The sequence below is a fragment of the Lolium rigidum genome, chromosome 4 (assembly GCF_022539505.1).
Source record: "Lolium rigidum isolate FL_2022 chromosome 4, APGP_CSIRO_Lrig_0.1, whole genome shotgun sequence".
NCBI lineage: Eukaryota > Viridiplantae > Streptophyta > Magnoliopsida > Poales > Poaceae > Lolium > Lolium rigidum.
In genome coordinates, this window is record NC_061511.1 from 49,113,270 (window position 1) to 49,119,776 (window position 6,507).

Sequence of the window (6,507 nt, forward strand, 5' to 3'; positions counted from 1 at the left end):
TCGCATCCAACCAATATTAGTTTTATATCAAAAAATCACTATCTTCTCTTGGTCATATTCACCTTCAAAAGTCAGTTCATAAATTTCATCATCATCATTATTTCACCACACATGTTCCCATCTAGAGTAGTCATTTTTACTTTAGCACTAGCATCTAGATATGAGGGGTGCTAAGTATATTGCTTTGCTTCTAGGCTAACTTTGATACTCTTGTACTAATCTAACATTAACCCCATAGAATCATGAATCAAAAAGTACTTTGATAACCCAAAGCAATAAAGCTTGCAAATAAAACTGGTAATAAAACTTGGGATAGGCTTATGCTTCATAAGAAAAGATGAGAGTGCCTTGTCCTTGATAGGACTTTGCACTTGCAAGAATATTAGCTTGCCTTGGTAGTTCTCAAACTGTTCCTCCTCCTCTTCTGGGTAGCAACCTTCCTCTTCCGGGTATTCTCCGGTACTAGCGTCTAAATTGGAATACGAGGTATAATCACTCACTAATTCAATGGCTATTCCAAACAACACATATAATCACACAAACTATTCTATGCACACAAGTAATCTAATTAGGGTGCATTGGTTGTGTTGTTTGAGGAAAATAATTTCCTCTCATTACATATGTAAATAATAGTTTCCATAAAGTTCCTGAGGAATAATTTCCTCTTGTTGAAATCTTCTTAAGATTTAATTTCTCAATAACCATTCAGGAATTTGCTATTGACCTAAGTCCACCATTCATGATCATCAATTGAGAAAACAATTTAAATGAGGTAAACCACCTCATACCATTTAATAATACTACCAGATGATTTAAATCTCCAAGTAATTCATATAAGAGAGTTTGGTCCAGGGGTCCAAACATCACATGAACTTATTTGGGACAAGATTTAAATGAAGTATAACACCTCATATGTTTTGCATAATATTTTAGGAGAATATCACTTAGAGAAAATAGCCATATTGTCCACTACTTAAGCTAGGGCATGATCATGCAAAGTGACCACCCCATTTTATTGCATAATCAATTAGTGTAAGTCACATGTGAGCTACTAGAGTTGGAATTAACTTAATATCTATTTTATTTGATTTTTAATAATTATTTGAATAGGGAAAAGTCCCTGCCTTGTTATTTTTATCGAATTAATTTTACAACGAATCTGGTCATGAGACCAGTGGCATATTGTAGATATTTTTACTAGGTTTCCAACCATATAAAGTTTGCTAAATTTGGCCAAGCCAAACAAATTCTATGTAATTTCAAAGTTGGGTCCAGTGGGGAATTCAAACTAAATCATTTAAATGAAATTTGAATAAAAGGGCCGGCGTGAAAATCTTAACGGGCCAAATGAATTAACCAGGCCCAAGGCCAGCCCAGCCACGGTCTAGTGCCGCGCGGGCTGCCTGACAGCGGGGGCCACCCGTCAGTGGGCGTTTAAACCCGAAACGGTAAGGGCTAGTTTGGGGCGTTGGATTAGATCCAAGATCTACGGTCGTGGTTCATCGTCGTCTCCGACGAGAACCCGACGGTGGAGTGGCGGCAGTAGGGGGTCGGCGGGCTAACCAGAGGTCCGGCGGCGATGTTCAGGGCGACGTTGTCGACGGTGGTGAGGCAGCCTGTAGCAGCGGCGGAGCTTGGGGCAGCCTGGATCGACGGCGATTCCTCCAGAGCTTCCGCGGCTCCGAGCTGGCGATTGCGGCGACTCCGGCGACGATTGGCGTGGCTAATGGTGTGAGGAGGAGCGGTGAAGAGAGGGGAGTGGAATGGTGTGTTCGGTTTGGTCCAGGGAACGCTCTATTTATAGAGGCGTGGATGGCCGTGGGTGCTGCGGCGGTGGCGACATGGGCGCGGGCTCTCCGGCGAGCTATTGGGCTAGGCGAGGGCGGCGTCCTGTTCAGCACGTCGTGGCGGTCCTCTGAGCATCAGCGGCGGTGCGGGGCGGTGCCTAACTTGGTCGCGCGCGTGCGTGTACTGGCGCGGCAACGGCACGACGTGGTCGTCGTCTCCGGCGGCGGCTGGCGCGTGTCTGTGTCGTGGGCGTGTCTAACGGTGTCGCGGTGTCGCGGCGATGCTCGACGCGCAGAGAGGGGGTCCAGGGGCTGCGCGAAGTGGCGGAGCGGCGCGTGTACTGCGGCGTCCGCGTGCATGTCGACGCGCGACGCCACCGGCATGGTGAGCGCGTCCAGGGCGCACGTCGGCCGGTGTGTGTCGTCCTCGAGCGCGACAGTGGCGATGCTAGGGTGGCGTAGGAGAGCGTGGTGGCGAGCCAGGGCACCAGGGCTAGGAGAGAGGGTGAAGGAGAGGAGGGGGTGCTCGGCATGGCCGGCATGTGGCCGGCATGGCCAAGCCATGGCTTGCCATGCCTCTCCTCCTAGGGTTTCCATGTAGGGGTGAGGCAGAGAGGGGGCAGGGGAACATGTAGAGTAGGTTTGGTGTAGTTTTAGGTAGGGTAGATCACTATTTGCAATAGTTGCAAATAGTGCCCAATTTGTAAAATTCGAAAATATCCAAATTTGGAAATATTTCAAAAGGTGAAAGTCTTTGAAATGTGAGTGTTGATAAAAGTTGTAAATGACCGAGAGATGATCAGAGGTGGTGGTGGAATTTTCAATTTCCAAGAATTGTCAAAAATGCTAAGTGTGAGATTGTTGATCTTAATAAAATGTTGCAACTTTGGATGAGCATAGCTATTGATCTAGAAATAATTTGGCATGGTGAGCTTTACAAAAAGTGTTCACCTTGATGTTGTCTTGGATGACATGCAAAGGGTTGAGAAAGTTTAGTTTGAAAATATTGAGATATGAGGGCCCAAAGTGGTGACCAGATTACAATGGGCAGATTTGACCATTATTCTATGTGAGCAAGATTTGTATTTAAAAACTATTTGATTTATGATTCTTTGATTCTAAAGGTTGTAATAAGTGTTTAGTAACATTCTTCAACTAATGGTGAAGACCAATTTGGTCTAGGGTCAAAATTTAATAAAATGCCATAAGGCATATGAGAGGGTTTTAGGGTTTTTCTTTTATTTGATTTCTTTCTCTTTTTGATTTATTTATTTGTTGATCTTCTCATGATCAACTTAGGGTTTTAGAGCATAGCACAAACACACATTATCAGTCATCATGGCATATCACTCAAATGCACAAGTCCTGGACATGATACTATATGCAAAGAGAAAAGTTTTTGTTGGTTTGAATTTTTGCTCTCTGGAATTCTTCTAATTTTCTTTTATTGAAATTTGGGATGTTACAAACCCTTCCCCCTTACAAAAGATCTCGTCCCGAGATCTAAAAGAAAATTAGGTACTAAAGAGATCTGGGTACTCCTTCTTCATATCTTCCTCCCGCTCCCAAGTGGCTTCATCTTCGGTATTGTTGCTCCACTGTATCTTCAGAAACTTGATACTTCTGGTGCGGTGGTTCTGTAGGCTTCCTCCAGTATGCAGATAGGCACTTCGCGGTATGTCAAGTCAGTGTTGATATCCACCGATCGATGATCGATGTTCTTGAATACTTCAGTCTTCTCGGGGACTTCGAGGCACTTCCGGAGGAGTGAGATGTGGAACACGTCATGCACGGCCGCCATTTCTTCCGGTAGTTCCGGTTTATAAGACACTTCACCTCTGCGGCTGAGAACTTTGAATGGTCCGACATATCGGGCGCAAGCTTTCCTTTCAGCTGGAATCTCTGCATTCCTTTGAGGGGTGACACCTTGATATAGACGAAGTCTCCGATCTCAAAGGTCATCTCTCGGCGTCTCTTGTCGGCGTAGCTCTTCTGTCTCGACTGCGCCGTCTTGAGGTACTCGCGGATCTTGTGCACTTTCTCTTCGGCTTCTCGAAGAACATCGGGGCCAAAGACTTGGCTTTCTCTAACTTCCGACCAGTTCAGAGGGGTACGGCATTTCCTTCCATACAGGGCTTCAAAGGGGGCCATCTGTAAGCTGGCTTGGTAGCTGTTGTTGTATGAGAATTCTGCATAAGGCAGGCAATCTTCCCACTTGGATCCGTACTGCAGTACACACGCTCTCAACATATCTTCCAGTATCTGGTTGACTCTTTCAGTCTGTCCATCCGTCTGCGGGTGATAGGCGGTGCTGAAATTTAGCCGGGTTCCGAGTCCTTCATGCACCTTCTGCCAGAATCTTGAGGTGAATTGTGATCCTCTATCTGACACTATTGACTTTGGGGTTCCGTGCAAGGCAACAATTCTGGAGATATACAGCTCAGCTAACATTGGGCCTTGGTAGGTGGTTTTGACAGGGATAAAATGGGCTACTTTGGTCAGTCTATCGACAACTACCCAGATGGAATCATTTCCTTTGCTGGATTTGGGCAGTCCTGTGATAAAGTCCATTCCTACTGAGTCCCACTTCCATTCCGGAATTTGCAAGGGTTGTAGCACTCCTGCGGGTCGCTGATGTTCTGCCTTGACTCGCTGACAGATGTCACACTTGGCGATGTAGCTTCCAATTTCTCTCTTCATTCCATGCCACCAGAATTGTTCCCTTAAATCCTGGTACATCTTGGTACCGCCGGGGTGGATAGAATAAAGGGTATCATGGGCTTCCTGCAGAATGACCTGCTTCAACTCTGAGTCTGATGGTACGCACAGGCGCTCTTTGTACCAAAGAACTCCCTCTCCATCTATAGTGAATCCCGGTGCCTTCCCTGCAGTTATCTGGTTCTTGATTCCGTCAATGCTGGCATTTCCCTTTTGGGCTTCTTTGATCTGACCAATCAGGGTGGGCTGAAGCTCTATGCTGGCTAGGAATCCTTCACTGACTAGTTCCATTCTGAACTGCTCAAACTCTTGGTGTAGGCTGGGTTGTTCGGATGCTATCATGGAGTTTAACCGACACGGCGGTCTACTCGGGGCATCCGCCACTACATTGGCTTTGCCGGGGTGGTAATGGATTTCCATATCATAATCCTTGATCAACTCTAACCATCTCCTCTGCCTCATGTTTAGTTCTTTCTGGGTGAAAATGTATTTCAGGCTCTTGTGATCAGAATAGATCTCGCATCGATTACCCATAAGGTAATGACGCCACACCTTCAAAGCTAAGACTACGGCTGCAAGTTCGAGATCATGGGTGGGATAGTTTTGCTCATGTTGCTTGAGTTGCCGGGATAGATATGATATCACTTTGCCTTCCTGCATCAACACACACCCAAGACCAATCTTGGACGCATCACAGTAGACATCAAAGGGTTTGGTGATATCCGGCATGATTAGGATTGGGGCTGTGGTCAGTCTGGTTTTCAGTGTCTGGAAACTTTCCTCACACTTCTCCGTCCATTCAAACTTCTTATCCTTCTTCAACAGTTGGGTCATTGGTCGGGATATACTGGAAAATCCTTCAACAAACCTACGGTAGTATCCAGCCAATCCGAGAAAGGCACGGACATCAGTCTGAGTGGTTGGGGCTTTCCATTCTTTTACTGTCTTGATCTTGGCGGGATCTACGGCAATACCTCCTGCAGACAAGATATGTCCCAAGAATCCTACTTCTTTCAGCCAAAACTCACATTTGCTAAACTTAGCATACAGCTGATGTTCCCGCAGGGTATCAAGGACAGCTTCCAAGTGTTGCTCGTGCTCCTCTTCGGTTTTGGAATAGATAAGGATGTCATCGATGAAAACAACGACAAACTTATCCAAGAAGTTCATGAAAATCTTATTCATGAGGTTCATGAAGTAGGCTGGGGCATTGGTTAATCCAAACGACATGACATTGTACTCATACAATCCATATCTGGTGGTAAAGGCAGTTTTGGGAATATCCGAGGCACGGATCTTCAGCTCATGATAGCCAGTCCTAAGATCGATCTTAGAGAACACAGTGGCACCGGTCAACTGATCAAACAGGTCTTCTATCTTCGGCAAGGGGTATTTGTTTTTGATGGTGACATCGTTAAGTTTACGATAGTCCGTACATAAACGACTGGCACCGTCTTTCTTGTCCACAAATAAAATTGGGGATCTCCAAGGCGACGCACTTGGTCGGATCAGACCCTTGGCTAAAAGTTCATCCAGTTGTTTCTTCAGCTCCACAAGTTCTGCTGGGTTCATGCTATAGGCTCTCTGGGCTATAGGTCCTGTTCCAGGGATTAACTCAATGATAAACTCGATATCCCGATCTGGGGGCATACCGGGTAGACCTTCGGGAAACACATCAGGGTATCGGCAGACGACCCTGATTTGATCCAGAGTTGGCTTGACTATACCTTGGTTGCAGGTAAATTTCCGGGGTAATCTTTCAGAGGTGTGCTCTACTAGGATACCGGTGCTGCTGGTCATGGTGATGGCTTTCTTGGCACAGTCAATCAATCCATGGTGTTTTGCCATCCAGTCCATTCCTAGTACCACTTCCAAACCTTTGGTTCCCAAAATAATCAGGTTGGCATAGAAATCTACTTCATGGATTTTGATGGGTACATTTTTGCAAAATTTTCTGGCTTTGGTGGTTGATCCGGGGATTTGAACTATCATAACATGTTTC